Source organism: Pelmatolapia mariae, linkage group LG14, assembly GCF_036321145.2.
Source record: "Pelmatolapia mariae isolate MD_Pm_ZW linkage group LG14, Pm_UMD_F_2, whole genome shotgun sequence".
In the NCBI taxonomy this organism is placed as follows: domain Eukaryota; kingdom Metazoa; phylum Chordata; class Actinopteri; order Cichliformes; family Cichlidae; genus Pelmatolapia; species Pelmatolapia mariae.
In genome coordinates, this window is record NC_086239.1 from 6,194,060 (window position 1) to 6,213,948 (window position 19,889).

General features: G+C 41.2%; 1 protein-coding gene across 3 annotated transcripts in view; it reads left to right on the forward strand.

Annotated features, from left to right (window-relative positions):
- Nucleotides 1–19,889, forward strand: part of LOC134640785 (unconventional myosin-Ic-like) — a 59,360-nt gene that overhangs the window by 2,574 nt on the left and 36,897 nt on the right. The window contains exon 1 of one of the 3 annotated variants that reach the window (XM_063492710.1): nt 4,524–4,819. The exons of the other annotated variants lie outside the window; for them this stretch is intronic. The gene's annotated coding sequence lies outside the window, so the exon portion shown is untranslated. Of the gene's footprint in view, nt 1–4,523; nt 4,820–19,889 lie in introns of those variants that run through there. 3 annotated transcript variants of the gene reach the window in all.

The following is a 19,889-nucleotide window of genomic DNA, read 5'->3' on the forward strand; positions in this document are numbered from 1 at the left end:
TACAATCTGAACTAAGGCATAAAATGAAAAATTCTGTCTTCTTGGAAAGCTTTCTTACATTAGTAGGAGGCAAAAAAGAGTTTTTACAATATCATATCCCCTGGATGAGGTAGATATGGTGTGTCTGTGTATATGTGTTCATGTGTAAGTGTTTTTGTGCATGTCTGTGCGTTTAAGTGTACCTGAAAGCCTTTAAAGGACCATATGACAGGAAAGCGAGTGTATCAGCATTCTCTCAGATTTGGCCTGTGCTTTGATGCAACATTTCCCGTTGTAGAAAACGGAAGTTATGATGGTGTAGATGTTAATAATGTCAATAATTAATGTTAATAATAATTCAGCGTCCAGCCTAACAGCTCCAGGTCAGTGGCTCTGAGTTTTACTGGCCCATGTATATTTTTACTGGTCTGAGTAAAGAAAAAAAAATCTTATTTAGCTTAAGTATTAAATATTAATATTAGTACACCCCATGCCCCCCTTTAGACTCACCCCTGCTTGGTGCAGGTATTACAAATAGAAAAATAGGATGGCTGCCATCAGCCTTCAGCAAGCTGTCTAATTTAAATCTCACATTGGAATAATTTAACAGTTTATCTTTTTTTTTATAATCAATTTATCCAAGTTAATCGGTGAATCTTTGTAGCTTTACTAGCAAGCCTAGTTAGAAATCAGTGCTAAATAACGAAGGAAGAATTTCAATCACCAAAACTGAAGCAGAAACAGAAATCATCTGTGCCGTAAAACAGGCCATAATGTTAGTCGGATAATCCTCTAGAACAAACAAGAAAGAGGTCCAGGTCAGTGCCTTTAATTAGCAGAGAGGAGGCTAAGTAAACACAGATGTCGAGCAAAGCTTCTGTGCTCCTATATTTAAGCCTTATCGGTTTCCAAATGGAAGGAAGAAGAAAACTATCTATGGAGAGCAAAAACTTTTTTGTATTAGGGTGTAAACATGCCTTTAATGGTTTAAAGTTTGGCATTTAAAATGGGAGTCTATTCCTCGCTTTTGAAGCCTGTCTCAAGTGGCCATTAGAGGAACCGCAGTTTTTGGCAGTAGCCATAGCTTTACATGTAGGCGAGTGCAAACAATACAAAGAAATATGCCCAGACTCTGAAATAGACTCTATATGGCGTGGCTAACACATTTCATTTACATTTCAGCAGTTCATACTGTATGTGCTAAGCTAATACCTAATATCTAAAAATAGATGTCTACAGATTGAATGGAATTAGCTTTTTTTTTTAAAGTAGTCCCTTTATGGGATAGGGTATCTTTTGGTAAAGTGTAAGCACTGGCAGACACAGGTTTCAGATTTCTAGAAAGAGAAATGTGGTGTGGTTAATGCAGCCTGCTGCGTGCTGGTTAGTAATGACTGGGGAGGACTGGAATGTACCGTAGCCTGGATGGGAGGAAACGACAAAGACATTCCAGTACATGGCTTCATTCGTTCCCCTTCCCACATTCCTTAAAGGTCAACTCACCCTGTGTCTGGGTACATGTGAAAAGTGTGCGTTCCCTGACCTATAACGTGCGTGTCTTTTGACATCAAAAATCGGCACCTACAATCACAACACAGCACAGCAAAACTCGTCTGACGGTAGTCTGACGGTAAATTAATTCAGCATGAACAACTATGTACTGACTTTACTGATGAAGTGTGCAAAATATTCAGAACATTTATACAGTTCAAACTTTCCATAGATAATGCTTTTCCCCCTTTCTGAAAGTCTGGCAGCTGGTCAGTGAATGCTGGGATCACACTGAGTTTGTAGGCTAATGTAGGACCTTTTTGCTGCATTACAGCAGATAAGTCAAGTAAACCTTTTTGGTTTTTGTTAAGTGAAATCAGAACGATATGGTGTTAACTGATCCTGGGAGAAAAGGAAAGATCAAGTGTGCTGCTGTTTGTTGATTCTGGAAGGGAAGTGAAGAGGAAACAGGGCTGGGCCTGAAGGTAAGGGGACAGTGTCATGACCAGCTCTTCTGCCCATCTACTCAACACCAACAGGATACAACGTGCGCGTGTGTGTGTGTGTGTCATTAGTAGCAGGTTGTTTGAGGCTGAATCGATCACTCCCCCCTCTGGCAGTGCAGTCACATTACAACTGAGCTCTTGCTTCGTCACCCAATTAAGACTGAGGTCACCTTCACATGAGCACAGTGCACATTGCATAACTGCAGTAATATCTGATACAAAGTCCAGTGTGGGGAACTCAGACCTGGAATGTTTAATTTATTAGAGAAACAGAGTACAGTCAGAGTTTATCATCTAGGCTCTGAGCTCATCACTGACTGCACTTGTGACACACATAGAAAATGGGGAGTATTATGCTGTCAGAGCCTACAGGTGTATGGTGGGATGGTGCAGTTTTACTAGCAAGCCTAGTTAGGGGTTCACAGAGCAGGCAGCGATGGAGGGCAGCAGTGGCACTGGCAGGTCAGAGAGAGATGGAAAGTTTTGGTGCTTAAATGTACAGCCAAACTGCAAGGGTTCAGCTGTATGAACGTGTTTAGCTGTCAAGTTTTCCCAATGAATATTCTTCAATAAAAATCTTAAAGGGTATGATTATATTCACATCTAACCAATAATTTTCATTATTGGTCTCCTCTAGAGTATTGGCAGGCAAAAACAACCCTTATTTATCTTATACTTAGTGCAGGAGCTCCATTTATGTTATCTTTTTCTTATAAATGATTCAAATATTAAAAAATTGAGTCTATCTTACCCTTGCATAATCAGCTAACTTTTTTTTTAATAACTATAGGCATGAAAAATGTGTTTTTATCTTACATCATTATCTGAGTTACAGGCCCTCACAGGGGTGGATGAACATTTAGCACTCTTTAGTTTGCATCAGATTTTCTAGAATTTCTGAGCCTCATAACTTTGTATTGTATGCACAGGAAAAAGCATCAGTCTTTTCGTGTTTATCAGGACTAGGGGAAGAGAGATAGCATGAGTGACACAAGATATGACAGCTGTGTCACGTCTGGACGATGCTCAATAAGGACAGTTATAAAGGAACCCATAAAAAGTGCAAATGAAATATTTTCAAATATACATCATGACACTGACTTTCACTCATTCATAAGTACAATAACTTTTTCTTTAAAAAAAAATCATACTTTTCATCCCAGTAAACCTTTTATTCATTCTCTGCTTCAGCTACTGTCAGTGTTGTATCTTAAAACTTCAACAACATTTCAGTTATTGTAAATGAAAATTTTAGCAGCAAGGGTGGAAATTTCTAGTTCTTTTTTGTGGATTTCTTTCTTACCTGAAAAAAGCTTGGGACGATATGTAAAGTAAAAACAGAATGCAATGGTTTTAGAAACTCAGAAACCCATATTTTATTCACAAGGGAACATAGAAAACATGCCAAATGTTTGAAGTGAGAGATTTGACTGTTTCATGGGAAATATTAGCTCATTTAGACTTGGCAGCAGTACATCTCAAAAAGCTGGGACAGGTGGCAAGAAATGGCTGAAAAAGTAACTGGTAAGAACATGTACTATTTCTAAGTATAGGGACCCTCAAACACAGTATTAACATAGTATCTCTTACTGTATTTTTAATCAAAAACCTTAAAAATAATGGATAACCAATAGGTTAATTTTAGTTATGTTATTTTTAGACTCATAAATCATCAGTAGAAACACAGGTGGGAAAATATAACTTCCGAATTGGTGAAATATGAAAACCATTTGGGGTTGTTTCATTTATGAACTGCTCATAAAAATAAGTGCTGGATCCAACTAACATGGAACTTGTTTTGGAGGAAGAGGCAGCAGACTTTAGAGTCTCCTGTCACGAGGAAGAGCTGTGAGTGATGGCGTGCAGGTGCAGTGACGCCTGTTTAGACAGCAGAGGGTACGAGAACCCCGTGAAAACGACGAGAGCCGCTCAATGGAACTGCTGAGGTGCAGTTTGCCGCTCAACGGCACTGGTTAGCGGTTCCTCCAGACTGAAATATCTAGCATTTTCACGTCTACTTTTATGTCTGCGCGCATTCGTTTTCTACCCCACCCGTTAGAGGTGCCGATGGATGAACTTTTAACCCGTTCAGAGCTCAGATGGGTGGACAGCAATAAATGGCTATGAGTGTAGTTTGCGATCTCCCAGAGAGTTTGGCTTTAAAGTGAAGGGATCTGGTTATGATCTCCCAATTCACAAAAGCTGTCTGTGTATCATTCCTCATTTAAGCCTTTAGTCTCTGTCAGCTCACCTAGCACGCTGCCATTTATCAGGCTAGTAAAAGCAGACATTGTTTTGTTTTTTAATTTCTAATGTCCCAGAGACAAGAAGATAACAATACCGCCTGAAGAGTATTAGCAGGCAAATCATAGTGCACGACCTGTCCGAAATAAACTCATATGACTCCTACGGGAGCTGTAGCAGGGTGGGTTTTTGGTTAACTTCCTGGTATTACGGGGCTGTGCTGTCCTTTGATGACAGAAAAATAAAGGAGAAATTACCACACCACTCCCATAGAGAGTTTAACCCCCGACAACTACGACACACTGGCAGTTTGTTTCATACTAGCATATCAGTTCACGAAGCGTAGTGTAACTGATACCTGCCGTCCTGCAGTCCAGGAGAAGCCTCCGCGCTGAGGCAGAGCCCACGGTTGGAGCACTGGGAGTGGTGGTGGGAGGGTCAGGAGAAACCCGGCACACAGTACGTTACCTACTGACTAACAGTGACCAGTCAGTAAGTGGACTGACTGATACGGCGGAGAGACACAACTCCAAAACCTCGAGCGGTGGAAGTGAGTGAAAGAAAAGCGGCATAGCGAGTTTGTCCTCGGCTGCTGTAAGGTAAGCTTTCATCCAGTTTAAACACAGATTTTAAGCTAGGTGCCTCCCGCGCGCTCCTCGGCAGTTGCCCTACTGTGCTAACTGTTAACTTTGGCTCTTTCTAACCTCACGGCTGCTGTACTGGTTACAGCTGTGATACCGGCCAGTCTCTGCTCAGTAATTCGTGACAGTGCAGCATGTTTGAGTGAGTGGGCTGAAAGTCCCCGTGTGCACCATATGGAGAGAAGCTTTTCACCAAAACGCCATTCTAAAAAAAAAATAATAATAACGTGGGGTTTAAACGCGACACAGCCTGTTTGTGACTCATTTTACGCAGTTAAACCATACATTAAGACTCGTAATACAGCAGCAGGAGTCGTATTAATGGACAGTGTGGTTAAAGCGGTTAAACTCGGTTATCTACCGCTGCTTCATTGTCTGTCATAAGTAATATATTAAATTGTGATGCATTTCAGCTAACCTAGCTAAGTGCTTAAGTTCAAAGTTTAAAAATGCCCTGCTGGTGTGTTGCATATATACCGGTTTAAAGAATCAACATTAGATGTGATTATTTTAAGTGTCAAGTGAAATCAAATACGAGACCCCCCCCTTTTTTTTTTTTTTGAATGAAGTTTGGTCTGGCATTCTCTCCTCCGTCCTCCGTCATGCGTCCACTTGTGTAGGCTTGTATTTTCTGGGAGCTGGCTCACTGGCGTTCATTGAAAAGCAGTGCTGTGGACTTTTAGCCACGTAGTGATTTGGCCTATAGCCCACAAAATCAAATCCTTCAGGTTGGGGTTGTCTTTTTATAGACACGAGACAGACACAGATTAAGACAGCAACTACACGGCTCACGTCACAGGCTAGCACACCTGACGCGAGCAGAAGGTGCTGCGATGTTAATCATTTTAAATGAACCATCTCTTAATGGAGCTTTAAGAGACCCTGTGTATGTGTCAGAAGACGCTGGACTTGTGCTGAGAGGGAGTGTCTGCAACTGAGGAAGGGCTTGGTCCACAAACCTGTCCACCTGTTAACGTGTGTGTGGTTTGGAAGAGGTAAACATAATGCAAGCCCGCAGGTACTGATGGCTGTCACGGGACGAGAAATCTGACTAAAAATACTGAGGCAGTGTTATAAAACCATTATGCTGTTTTTCTCTTTGAGGAAATTGTGTTTTGGCATCTGATCTGCTGAGCTTCATCTTGATTATAAGAGAAGTTGATTACCCACCCAGCAGAAAGGGGAACGCAAAATAGCCCTGTGCTGTAAGTTAAATAAATGCATGTGTAGACAGAAACCAGAAGAAAGAAGTTCAGACAAGTGAGCCAGAATGGGCGGGATAGTCCTCCAGGGGTCAAGCTGCAGCAAGACCAGCTGACCAGTTCCTTCAAGGTCACCTGAAGGGCAGGGCCTCCCTGTGCTGACTAGCATGCTGCAGCTGCTCCTCAGAGTCCTGTTAAAGTGCTCTAAGTTTGATACAAGCTCCTTTTTTAAATGGCAGCTTGTAACTGGAGACGATTAGCCCTGAAGCAGGGTTGTACTGATCTGCAGGGTGGTCTAATTTGGGTAGCTCTTTAAAGAAAGTGCACATGGTGGAATTTTCAGCGTGCACAGTCTGCACAATTATTCTACTTGGCACAAAATGCACATCAGCGTGCTGCAGTCAATACATTTTTCCAAAGCAGTTCCACCAGTTGTATACTCTGTGGTCAGTCACGTTTAGCTGCAGTTTCCATTGGGCTGATGTGGGCAGATGCTTGAAGGCAGTTCTTCCCTTAGTGCTGTACTGCCGGCTTTATTTTATTTTAATGGGCTGGGCTTTCGGAGATATTTTGGTTCATGGCTGAGGCCGAGTTGTGGTGAGAGTGAAGTTTGGTAGTTTAGGGTGAGGTTGGGCTCTTCACTGGATGTATTCCTACTTCTGCATGGCTGGGTATTTTCACTTTCCCACTTTAAGCACAAATACAATGCAAGGGTTTGTGAAATGGGTGCGTGTGTTTTTTAGATTATTAAGATAATGTTATGAGCTCAGTTTTTTTTCCCACATTCTCAGTTTTACTTTCACATCTAATTCTTGCATGGATTCACATGAGAGGAAAAAGTTTACTGGTCCTGGCTTGCTCTTTGCAATCTGATCAAATACTAGTCATGCCTCCCTCCACATTGTTATGGAAGTTAGTAGATTCCTTCATGCCAGATTTCTGCTGCCAGTTTCTGCAGTACATTGCAGTGAGACCAGATGGGTTAGGGGATTGCCTGGAGCTGAATAAATATTGAATAAAAAAGAACACTGGGCAACTCCCACTTTGAGCATTTTGTTTTGGCGGATACAGGACCTGCTGTTGATGGGGTGAAGGTCTTCCCTGGCCTGTAGTTGCTCAGCTGCATGTCAGCTGGATCCTGAGAGGACTGCAAAGGACACACCTGACAGCCTGGCTCTTAGCCAGATCACTACCATCCGCTATACAACAGGAAGAGAGAGGAACGCATGCATGTGTGATGTGTGTTGATACACGCTAATGTACTTAAACTTTGCTATAAGAAATACTCACTTGAGGGGGGATTTCCCTTCATTAACCTCATAATGTGAACTTGTCCTGTCAGACTTGTTGATGTCAGCAAATGGGATGTGTGTTAAAGTTACGGTTGTCATGGTAAAGGGAGGGTAAACTTAACACGAATGAGAGAAATGTACAAAAAACACTCGGTTTGTGGGCTGGAAGACTGTCAGGGCCCATGCACAAGTAATGCCTCCTAGGTGACTAAGCTGCCTGCATGTAATGAGGTTTGGGTTTAGTAAAAAAAATTAAATTAACTGCCATTTTTGTACTGAAGAAATTATTAGTTAAACTGTTGACTGTATATATAAGATGGATGTAGACACAGTGGCATCTCCCATTGTTTTCTAGACTCTGCCCTTTGAAGCCTCAGAGTTAGCTGGCACGTTATTTATTTCTCAACTATAAGTGACCATGTTTGCACAGGAGGGTGGAGTGCTCAGTTAACAACTAACGCTAGTGAGCTTGGTTGGCAAGCTGCGTCCATGAATGTACTATGTACTGACACATGATAATGATTAAAGTTAATACTGCAGTTTAAAAAACAAAACTGAAGCAGAAACTTCTTGCATGGGCTTTCACATACAGAAATATTATGGTATTTAACAAAATACCATAATATTTGTTAAATAATTTCATTAAAGATGCCAACACAGTCAAGAGACTCGATACTAATGGAAGTGAGCTCTAGTAGACGTTGGCTGTGTTGGTCATCGTGTTAAACTAACTTTGAAAAAAAAAAAATTGTAAACACGTTACTTTCACCGCTGATGTTGGGCATTTAACTCACTGCAGACAACATTGTGAATGCCCACACGGAGTTTTTTTTTTTTTCTTGCATAAAGATATTATGGAGTCATCAATAAGAGGCAGTGGTGGTATATGCTTTTTGTCTCTGTCTTTTTGTCTTCTTGTGAGTAGTTATATAAGTTACAACTCATGTGTTGTCTATCTATTGTGATAGAAAACCGAAGAATAAGATGTGACAAGTCACAGATCACGGTAAGTGATAATTAAATAGAATGAGACTGAGTTAGCAGTGCTCGCAGTGTCTGGGAGGTTGTTTAGATGACGACTACTACTTGTTTGCATGTGGGAAATGAAATCAGACCTTGAAATGGGAATGTGTTGGAGATGCTGGAGGGGAGCGACTATTGATCTACCCTTGGGCAGACAGACTGTTGGAGACAGAGAGCACAATAACAGATCAACAACAGCCATGTGGGCTGGTACAATCCATTTCTATGGTTGTAGACTTTCTACATGCAAAATAAACTTTTTTGTTTCTCATCTCACCACGACTGATTTCTGGATAAGCAATCTGTGAACAACTAGAAATGAGTGTGTGCTTGCTTCTTAAAGGTTCAGATTTCAAAGATTTGAAATAACAGAATTACTGTAAAAGCTGAAGTGACTGATTGATAGATTTATTTTTTGTTAATGCAGAAACTTTGTGTAGTTGAAGCACTGGATTAAAGAAAGTATTCAAAGGAATTCAGTTAAAGTTGAAGGACCAAAAGAAAGTGTAGATCAAAGTCATTTGAAATTTTTTCCCCAGTTGTTCCTGGTTTTTTGAATAAACTTGGAAGCCGATGTCATTGTAAGCATCAAAAGCATTGCAAGTACAATTTTTATGAACACTGACATTTGCATGTTAGAACAGCTCAAGTTTTTCGTGTCATTGACAGGTTAAGACCATAAAGTCCCTGTGATGTTAAAGTTGACCTGTGATTCCTGGCATGGGTACTATAAAAGTACTAAATGCTCAAATAGCATTTCAAACAATGAGGTCTGCATGAGCACAAGCATTACCTGCGGGCCCAAAGCATGAACTCAAACAGATTTCTTTCTACTCTTGGCTCTGTGTGATGAGAACAGGTATCCTTATATGGTCATGCCAGTATTACAGCTCTGCCTGTGAGCACAGATGCTCCACCCACCTGTTGTCCAAAGTGTGCATTTTTTGCAAGGGCCAGCCAATCAGAAGAAAGGAAGAGGCAAGCGTGTTTAAAAAATTTTCTTGCTTAGAACGTGCACTGCGGTCCTGCACCAAAGCCCATTTTAGGGTAAATTAAAATGATTTAGAACTGCCAATCATGTAAATCTACTCCAGTAGAGTCTGAGAATAAAAATATGGGGTTAGATTTAAGGAGAAGTGGTCCCCTTTTTAGGAGAAAAAGACAAAGGCACTGGGAATGTTGGCCAGTAAGAGGTAAATGGTAAATGGCCTGTATTTGTATAGCGCTTTACTTAGTCCCTAAGGACCCCAAAGCGCTTTACACTACATTCAGTCATCCACCTATTCACACACACATTCACACACTGGTGATGGCAAGCTACATTGTAGCCACGGCTGCCCTGGGGTGCACTGACAGAGGCGAGGCTGCCGGACACTGGCGCCACCGGGCCCTCTGACCACCACCAGTAGGCAACGGGTGAAGTGTGTTGCCCAAGGACACAACGACCGAGACTGTCGGAGCCGGGGCTCAAACTGGCAACCTTCCGATTACAAGACGAACTGCCAACTCTTGAGCCACGGTAAATGCCACTTGCTGTTAAAATGGACAAAAAAGAAGTTGTAATGTTTGTTCAAAAGAAAATTGGCTGAAAAAGTGGATGTCTGCACACACCAAAGTTGACCTCCCACTAAACATCTTGTATCAGTGAAAGCACAGAATCACAGTTAATGTCATTTACCTTTGTCACAGAATGATCTTGATGAAAAGATGTCAAATAGACAGGTAAGAGTGCAGTAATTCATGACTTTTGTCTGGTTCTTCATCTCTTTAACACAATCATTTACATAAAAGTACTTAGAGTCAGTAGTGGGGTAAACATCAGTGCCATTACAATGTAACACCAGTCAGTCACTATAGTTAGGATTAATCAGAATGAATCTCAACATCTCAAATAGTGAGCAACACAGCTGTCTTTATTGTTGCTGCACCACTTTACAGTTTGTGATGGTGTTTGTTAGTGTTAGGGTGCTGGAACCCTCTAGCTGAATGGAAGTAATGAGAGCTTGTCTCTGACAGTGAGTCAGAGTGTGTTACCTGTATGATGATGACTCGCAGTCTCGTAGGGAATATGAGTACAGTATGTGCGCCTGGTTAGTTTTAGCTGTGGGCAGCTGCTTTAGCATTTCCATGTAATTCTTTCCCACATCCCAAAGCTTGCCGAGTGGTACAGCGAGCCCCGCCCTGCTGGGAATAAATGCTCTGAGTGACTGCATCCTGCTTCTCCTCAGTATTACAGCCTTGACTGGTGTGGGACTGGAAACCACCCTGGACATGAGTCAAAATCCACACCACCTTCACTGCCATTTTTGTACATGCGGTGTGACTGTAGGAGATGGGAAGTCCTCAAAAGACTGAAAGTTGAATGCTTGAGTTTTATTTGTTTATTTGTCACAGTTCAAGTGTATTTGATGTGATGAAACAGTAAAAAGAGACAGACTGATGCCTGCTAACAGCCCTCAGTCACATCTGACAGGTTGAATGCGACTAAGTAAAGAACTGCTCATTCATGTTCAGTTACCACAGTGCTGACTAAGTTGCTTCCTAATTCTGTTCTGTTGTAAACACAGCCTCACCTGCACACCTTTACTCAGATTAACCCGATGATACAAGCTAAAAAGGTAATCCCATTTCCTCTGCTCTTGCACTTGTTCAATATGGACTGGCAGGCGAGGAGAGGAGCTCTGTGGGTGTTTGGAGGATCTTCTGTTGTGTAGTTCTGTTGTAACATTTTGGGTCATTTTTCTTGGACTTTAGAGCGTGACTGTTTGGTTTTCAGAACCCTACTGGATTTGGCTCAAACGCTTACCTCCAGGTTAAACACAACAGTTATAAACGTACAATAATAGATATTTGTTTGAATTGTACTCTGGCTCTGCCGCCCACATAAGCAGTAGGTAGGTGGTCTGAGGAACAAGAACACTCTCCTTGTCCTTACACTGGGCAAGTCAAACTGTGTAAACCATCCCAAAATAGGCCTAGAACACCTGTACATTTACCTTTTTAGTCAGGTGCGTGTGTGTGTGATCTGCCCTCCTTACTCTAGCAACAGGCAACCAAAGCTCTCTGGATCCTGCTGGGAACTTGCATGTGATTATGTCCACTCCTCTCCTGTTATGTAATGTTCAATATCATCTGTCATTGTAAAGGCACACCTACCTGCTCTGTGTTTGCTGTGACATAACACCAAAGGCAAATCTCGGTGTTTGTTGAAAAAGCGTTCATATTGCGTGTCAGTGATTGTGTATGCTGATGGGCATTCTGGAGCAAATATCAGAAAATTTAAAGCTTTTCCCAGCTGTGTAGAATTCAGACAGGCTCAAATTTTATTCTTCAAATAAATTCCTCATTGTAGCCCCTCCCTACTCAGCACCCCTCTTAACTATGATAAGATTCAGGTTTACTATTCTTAGCTCACTGCATGACTCATTCAAGTCAGATGTGTTCACACTGAAATTTGAGAATGAGGCACGTTTGTGTCATGTGAAACTGGAAAGCAGATGGAAAAGAAAAAGTCTGAGAAAAAAAGAACTTGATGAAATTCCTTCCCAACACAGTTGCTGCCCTTTGGTTTAGTAAGCTGCCTTATTAGGTACACTTGTGCCTAAGCGGTATTGGACATAACCCTGAACTTTAAACCTCATCGCAAAATGCATACTTGCTAAGATTCTTCTCCCTGGGTCCATATCTTAAATCTGTCTCAGACTGTTAATTGACAGATTTTTTTTTTTTTTTTTTTGGTCTGGTTTTGTGACAGAATAAACTCATATCAAGTGTAAGAACCAAGAAGGACAGCTACATGTATCAGTATCAGTATTACCTGACAACACTCTGGTTTTTTTTGCTTGGCTCCAGCCTTTATTAGTTTCTGTACGCTAACATCGTACAGTATCTGGTAATGGTAGTTCTTGCTCTGCTCTACAGCCCCATGAACCAGATCTCCACTTGCTCCACCCTTTGGTTGGAGTTGACTTCCAGCTCAGTTTTTTAGAGAAGGACTCTTGCTACCAATAGCAGTCGGAAATGGGGGAGTTGGAGTATGTCTGACCGTGAGGCAAGGTCCTTGTTGGGAAAGCAGCAGATCAGTGATCACCACAACATCAGCCTGGCCAGTGAACCAGCTGGTGAGTAAACTTAAGATAGGAAGAGTTGAGCCTAGTTTGTTAGCTGTCACTGATATTTGAATATAAATGTGTGGATCAATGAATCAATCACATATGGTGGTGTTCTCTCAACTTAAAAAAAAAAATGCTATTATATGTTGCCAAATACACCTGCATGGCCATGGTCTGTATGTGGGGAAATGACTTGCTCTCTATTTTTTCCGCACATGCACACATCTTGCACATTTCGCGCATGCGCTGAACCTGCCTTGACCTTGGACAGTGGATCAGGGCTTTAACCTCCCGGCTCCAAAGTATATAATATTGTTCAACTGTGTAATGTGAGAATAGTGCGGGTAATTGTTTAGTAAATTCAAAGAGAGTGGGTGTGTGTCATATGGCGTGGCTCTTGAATGCGCTACCCTCGCCTAAACCAAACAGGGTAGTCCAAGTAGTTAGAATACCTCTGATGCCAGAGAATCCCCCTTGTTGAGCTGCTGAAAGAGAGCAACTGTCTGCCCTGATTCTCCCAACCCTGCCCACAGTTCATGTGTGAAAGCAGTTTAACTGGAGAGCGTGTATAATAAGAGCCTATCCAAGTCTCCCTTGACTACCTAGATAGCTTATCATTAGTCAGTTTTCCAAGTTCTGGTATCAAAGTTCACCAATAAACCACATTCACTATAAAATTCAATGATTGTTTTAGTACGCTCTCATATCTGTTGTACTAGCCACACAATAATTTATATAGTGGCTTTCATGAAAAACTAATTTCAAGTAAGTGTTGCAGGACTCTGAATAGGCAGCCCAACTTACAGGAAAGAAAGTGTGCATTTGTTTTCCTTTGCCTGGAGTGTGGTGATAATAGGCTGTCCTTGGGTAAGTCTTTGAAGGCTTCTCTCTCTCCACCTGCTTGTTAACCTTTAACCAAGTCTTTCCATGGAGCTTTGATAATGTCAGTACTAATATAGGCAGGGGTTGTCTTAATCTGAAAAGAGAGAAATTAAATTAAAGGGAAGAAAAGTTATGAAAGAACTGTTGAGGAAGGAGGAGGTTGACTGCGTGAATTATAAGTGCACAAATAAGAACCCTATTCTTTCTGTAGAAAACTCAATGTGGCATGAAGGAAAAGGCAGATAGCAGCAGAAGCAAAGACGAAAATAAAGCAACCTATGGAGTCTGAAGGAATGCAAACAACAGCTGATGGATGAGATTAGAATGGCTGGCATGAACTAGGCTTTTTTGATAGTTTTTTTCCCCTTACATATGTACAGTGTCCTCATACATCCATGTAATGCACATTAGTGGCCAAAGGACACCAGGTTCTGGTGTAGTTGGGTTAGGTTACTGTTCATTAATTCTTCAGTCAGTCTGTAAAACCCTGACAGTGTGGGAGTGTTGGTACTGCTAAAGCCTAAAAATATTTGATTGTTGTTCCCAGGCACAGATTCAGTCCATTCTAATATGGGCTTTCTTGAATTTAGACGATTCATTGGCAGACCTGTTGGTCGTGTAGGGTTAATGTGTAAATGTGTTTAATCCTCCTGTGTTTCACATGGTAAGGGGTTTATGTCATACTTTATACTAAAGCACTGTGCTACAACACTGTAAGAGCTTTCAGTCACCAGCTGCAGTCCAGAAAGGTGGAATTGGAGGGGTGGGCGATTAAATCCTCAAAATTATATCACAGTATTTCAAAGAAGTTTGCAATGATGGTATTTCTGACGATGTAGAAAGAAAGTAGTGAATGTTTTATTGATGATTGCAGCGTGCAGGCAGCAGCCTTTAATAGTGAAAATTAAATGAAGGGTGTTTTTCAGCCTTCCTTTCAATGGGGGGCTGTTACTGTTGACAGACTACTTCATTTGTGTCAACAAGGTGCCGGCTGCAGCATTATAATGCAAGAGCAGAGACCCAGTATAGGTCAAATGAAAGTTTTTATGACATAAAAATGTATACTTGGCATATTGGCATGCATTCAGTATACAGTGGATACAGGTTTTATAGTAGAAGGTATAATATTGCAATATGATGCTGGAATCTGTCCATCTGCGCACAGCTGGAAGATGGGAAGGTCCACGGCGCTAGACTTAGGGGATTGAATTGAATTGATGATGCAATTCTGATCAAAAAGTGCCACCAAACATACAAGATCATATGTTAACACAACGGGGCACCCTACCAAACTACAATGTGTATGAGAGACACTGTCAGATGACAGACTTGCTCTGGAATGACTTTCAGTTTTCCCTTCAGGCCCAAAAAGATCTTATTGAAGTTTAAAAGAACAAAAAACAAAATTACAACATCAGCAGCGCCTTAAGCCCCAGACAACCAGGATTTCCTACTCCTGATTTATGTACAGCATATTTGTCACATCATCACAGTTACCCTGAGCCACATTCCTGCTTTACAAACAGAAATTAGCAACTTCACTATCGAAATATCTACAGCCCTGCCCAGTCTGACTATGACAATTGGTTAAGACGTTGTTACACGTGTGTCTGCGTGCGTGTTTGTGTGAATTCTCTGCAGTACTAAAGTGAGACTTGGAACAGCTGCTCTTTTAGGTTCCCCAGCGGTATTGAATTATTATGGGTGTGGCAGTTGAGTGAGCACATTCTTAAAAAGATATTTAATCACACTGACTAAATCTAAAATGGGGATTCTACAGTTTTATACTAGTTCTGTCCACTCAGTCACACCATCACCACTTTTTGACTTTGCATTCACAGCCTTATATTAGTTTTAACAATCGGCAGCAAAGATTTTGTGTTTATCATTTTAACATCAGTATAGATGCCGGAAATGTTAAGGTGAGAACATCACTGGGAGCCTCTATAAGCTTGTACAATACGTTTGTCCATGTATATGTTTATGCTGATGGTAGTGATACCACAGTTGCGGGTTAAAGATTTCCATCTTGCGCATTGTTTCTATTTATTTATTTATTTTTTACATTTGGTGGCTTCCACACATATTCTGCCCTTCTGTCTCCCACATATTACCACTCATCCCCATCTCCACCCTCATTCAGAAAATGCTTCTGTCTCTGTTTATTTCAGTCTCAGGATGTCAGTCGCGTCTGGCAGTGCATTTCATCACTGAGGATGACCCATATGTAGCTGTCTAGTCACTACTTGCTGGCTAAAACCAAATGACCTCCTGAACAAGAGGCGTGTGTGTGTGGGTCTGCACAGGGGCAGTTGTCTTGCTTTGTGATATGTTTTTCACTAGAAGCCTACGTTGTGGTTGTAAGTGGATATGAATATTTAGATGAAAGTAGGAAATGAAGTGAAAGGTGATGTCTAGCTAAAGTTTGTTTAGTGTAGATTCTTTTAGTATAGTATGACAGACGTACATTTCTCAGAAGCAGTTGAATGTGTATGTGTCTGTATTTTCTGCCTCAGCAGCCCTACCCCAGTCTTAAATTTGAGAGGAGAGCGTTCAGAAGATGTTGCAGTTAAACTTTGTGTGACCAAACTGCAGGGCAGCTCCCTTGCATTGGGAGAGGGTCTGTGTTAAGTTACTGTCTCAGGAGATTGCTCTCATAGTTTAAGCTGTTCAAACAAGCCTTCGCAGTAATTTGTCAAGTTTAATGTAGGTTTGTGCTGACATGTCAAAAACACTGTAATGACAAACTGATGGCCACTGAGGAGCCTTCCATTCAAACTGTCACTTTGTCAACTCTTACATGCTCTCTCACAAAATTTGCAGAAAAGGGGAACCTCCCCTTTTCTCCATATCCTTGCCTCCTGTACCACTCACGTGTAAATTTAACTGAACACTAATGACTTTATTGTATTCCTGTATGTGGATGCAGGCAAACACCAGCTAATTTGATTGCTATAGCACTCTTAACTGATCCTTTATAATTTAAAATTTTATAATACCTGAAAAATAGAAAGTAGATCATAGGAGGGGGAAAAATAACACAGGCAGAGATAGAAGTCAGAAAAACGGCTCTGAAATGACATAACGAGAGGAAAGAGGCTTCAGTAGTTGGTACTATTTACACTGCTTTAACGTTCTCAGTGACTGCACATGTGCAAGCTTCTTTGCAACCAAACTCCACCTATCATGCTGTGACTGTCTTCATCTGTTGTCATTTATACTGGGCTGGGGCATGCATATGGAAGGGAGGGGAGGTGCTTTACTCACATATGTGCATGGAAGGACAGAGCTATACCATGCAGAAAAAAATTTGACACTCTTTTGACTGTAATCTGGTTTTGTTTTGCCTCACAGCTGAACTGTTATTAACATCTAATCAGCAAAGGGGAAGTGCTCAGAGTAAACAGGAAATTTGCTGTTTGGGAACATAGCAACTTAGTCCATATAAATCCTACTGGACTGGATGCATGCCGATTTGCCCAATTTTTGTGTTGTTAGTCAAATCTGATGAAATACTTCCTTATTTATTTAGTGCAGTCTAAACAATATTGTGTGCATTGTTTATCCTGTATTCGTGACCTGTGTAGCTCATAGCAATAGCAGTTTCCAGGACATGCAAATAGACACAACAAGGAAAATGTGCGTGTGTGTGTGTGTGTGTGTGTGTGTGAGGACCAAAAATTTGAATGCTACTATACTTGTGGGGACCAACAGCCTCTTATAGGGACAAAATGCCCATTTGGTTAGGCATTCATTTTTGATGGTTAAGGTTACTGTGCGTGTGTGTTGAGTATTCAGAAAAGATTTGTCTATAGGAGTAGTCAAAACTAAATGTGAGCAATTAAAACATCTGGCTAGTCAGTGGAATTGGTATCAGTCTGTAGTGGTTCCTCAGAAGCTCCTCTCCATATAAGGCCTGCTGGGTATAAAATGACTGAAAGGCTCTATCAATAGAAGAGCAGGAGAAATGTGGAGGAGAAAGACTAGAAAAGGTAAAGAGGGGTGGGAGAGGGAGTGAAAAAATGTAGGAGATATGAGAGGGATACAAAAGAGACTGAAGGAAAGACTTAAGGAGTATTGGGACAGATTTGCACAACACAAAAAAGGGGTGGGAATGGGGGTAGGACAGGCAGAATGTGTACTACGTTTTGAGTTGCACTTCGACAAGTCAACACCTGCCTGATGTTGAAATGGTTTGCTGAATGATTTGTCTGTGTTTTTTAACCTCTGTACCTGCATATGCCAGTCATACAGAGACTTTGGGCATTCCTTTGGGTTTAGAGTTGACTAGGTGTTAACAATAGTTCCCTCTGTGTCATTAGGAGTTGGCTATACCATTTCTCACCATCATTCTCATTGTTGTTATTATTATTGTTATTATTATTATTATTATGTAATCACCATATGTTGGCTGCATGGGTATACAGTGGTATACATAGTGTACAATATCAAAGATCGAGTAAGATATTGAAATCAAGTTTCTGTTAAGTTTGTCAAAGCAAAGAAATTTTAAAGACATTGCATACTTCATAACTATTGATCTGTAATGCTAAAGCTAAGAATCTACTATATGACCTGTGTTAATGAGATGCCAGTCAGCTTGACCTCTTCTCTTATGCACAACACTGGGTGTTATTGAATGGAAAGTCACACTGTGTTAATTGATTTTTTTATTTTTTATTTTTTTTATTTTTTCCAGAATAGATTTTTTTGGGGGAGTCTTTATGAAAGCACAGAAGCATATATGGCTACATGGAAGCCCTTCTGCATTTCAGTGCATGCTGGCAGACTTGTTGTGAAGTGTCACACCCATTAACCTCTGCAGGGCCTGTATCACATCAACATCACCAGCTGTAAAAACAAACAGTTTAAAATAGGGTGTTAATTTAGGGTAGTGTTTTACGGTTAGAGAGCCGCCTCCCAGAAGTTCTCATCAGTCTGAAAATGTAGTTGAAGAGCTGGAACTTTAGGTAGTAGTGGCTTAGATGAACAAACTGCCTCCCTCCATTCACACAGAAACCATCTCTGCAAAACTTGGCTGCCAGCTTAGCTCAGTCTAGGATTATGGCTTTGTGGAGGATGCTAGACAATCTAGGAAATGCCAGCATGACCAAAGTGCTGCTACAGTGGAAGTGTGGGGTGTGTATGTGTGTGAAGGGCAGGGAGTGTCCCGATATTTGGTGGGTGCAAACTGGCCTGCAGTTTTTATAAACCTAATTTCAAGCATGCGGCTCATCTTTTGTCACGTGGTTTCACACCTAATCTTACTGGCAACATCACACTTATGCTGTGCTATGGTCTAGTACACATGGACACACACACCAACACACCCACTGTGGTGATTCACTTAACCCAGAGAGTCAGACCAGTGAGAGAGTCACATTAAGTAGGTGGCAGAGAGAAACAGGAAGTGTCTGAGTGTATCTGAACCCCGGGATTCCCCCTTGTGTTAATATCGTGTTAGGCCACCATAAACTAACAGACCACCGGTTATGTCAGAAAACACACACACACACACACACACACACACAGTAGTTTAATGTCTTAATTCCTCTTTAGTACAACACTTTCACCATCTGTCACCAACTTCCTGCCCCCCCCCCCCCCCCCCCCCCCCCCCCCCTCTTTCTCTCATGCCCTCTCCTCTCCGTTTCCCGACTCTTGTTTGCCGCCCACTTGGCCTGCATTCTTTCACTCTGACATCAGGGCCGCCCAGCACTGCCATTTATTTTTTCTCTTCTTTTTTTTCTTTATTTTGTGTGTCTTACTCTACTTGTTCTCTTGTCTCCTTTACTAGCCCTGGGTCCCTCCCCGCCTTCCCTCCATCTTATGAAGCTGGAAATAAAGAATTACAGTTGTATTTCTCGAGATAAGGTCTGAGATGACCTTATTAGAGAAATTTCCTCTGTGGCATCATAGAACTGAAATAGAACTGAAAAAAAGTCTGAAAGAGAGGGTTTAGTGCAGGCTGAAGTTTTTTGCTCTGTGATCACTTGAAGTTATTATTTGAAACTTTTTCCATGTTTAATATAATCCATCCATCGTTCTAACTGTATGAGAGAAAGTGAGGAAATCCATCCACAACTTAACTTAACTGAGGTAAGTTTCTATCTAAAGGGACATACAGGCTGTTTGTGGTGTTGACCTGCTATTTATATTATATGAGAAATGGGAAGAATAACAAATGTTGGTGTTAAAATTGCCTCAAAGGCTGATGATTTTACATCATTATTCAGAATAGAAAGTTTAAATAGAGTATGACGTATGTGGAAGGTTTATGAGAAGTGGGAGGAAGTATGTTGGAGAGAGAGTGAAAGAGAGAAAGTGAAATGTTGAGAGCATGAGAGGGTAGTGGAATGACTGTCTGTCTAATGTTAGGATCTTGTTAGTATTGATGTCTTGGTTGGGCAGTAACACACAGATTTACAGAGACTTAAAGCAGGAATTTAATGGTCCAATGGAGCACAGGGAGCAGCTTTAGATTTTCTTTATGATTTGTAGCCAGTAAACCAGGGTC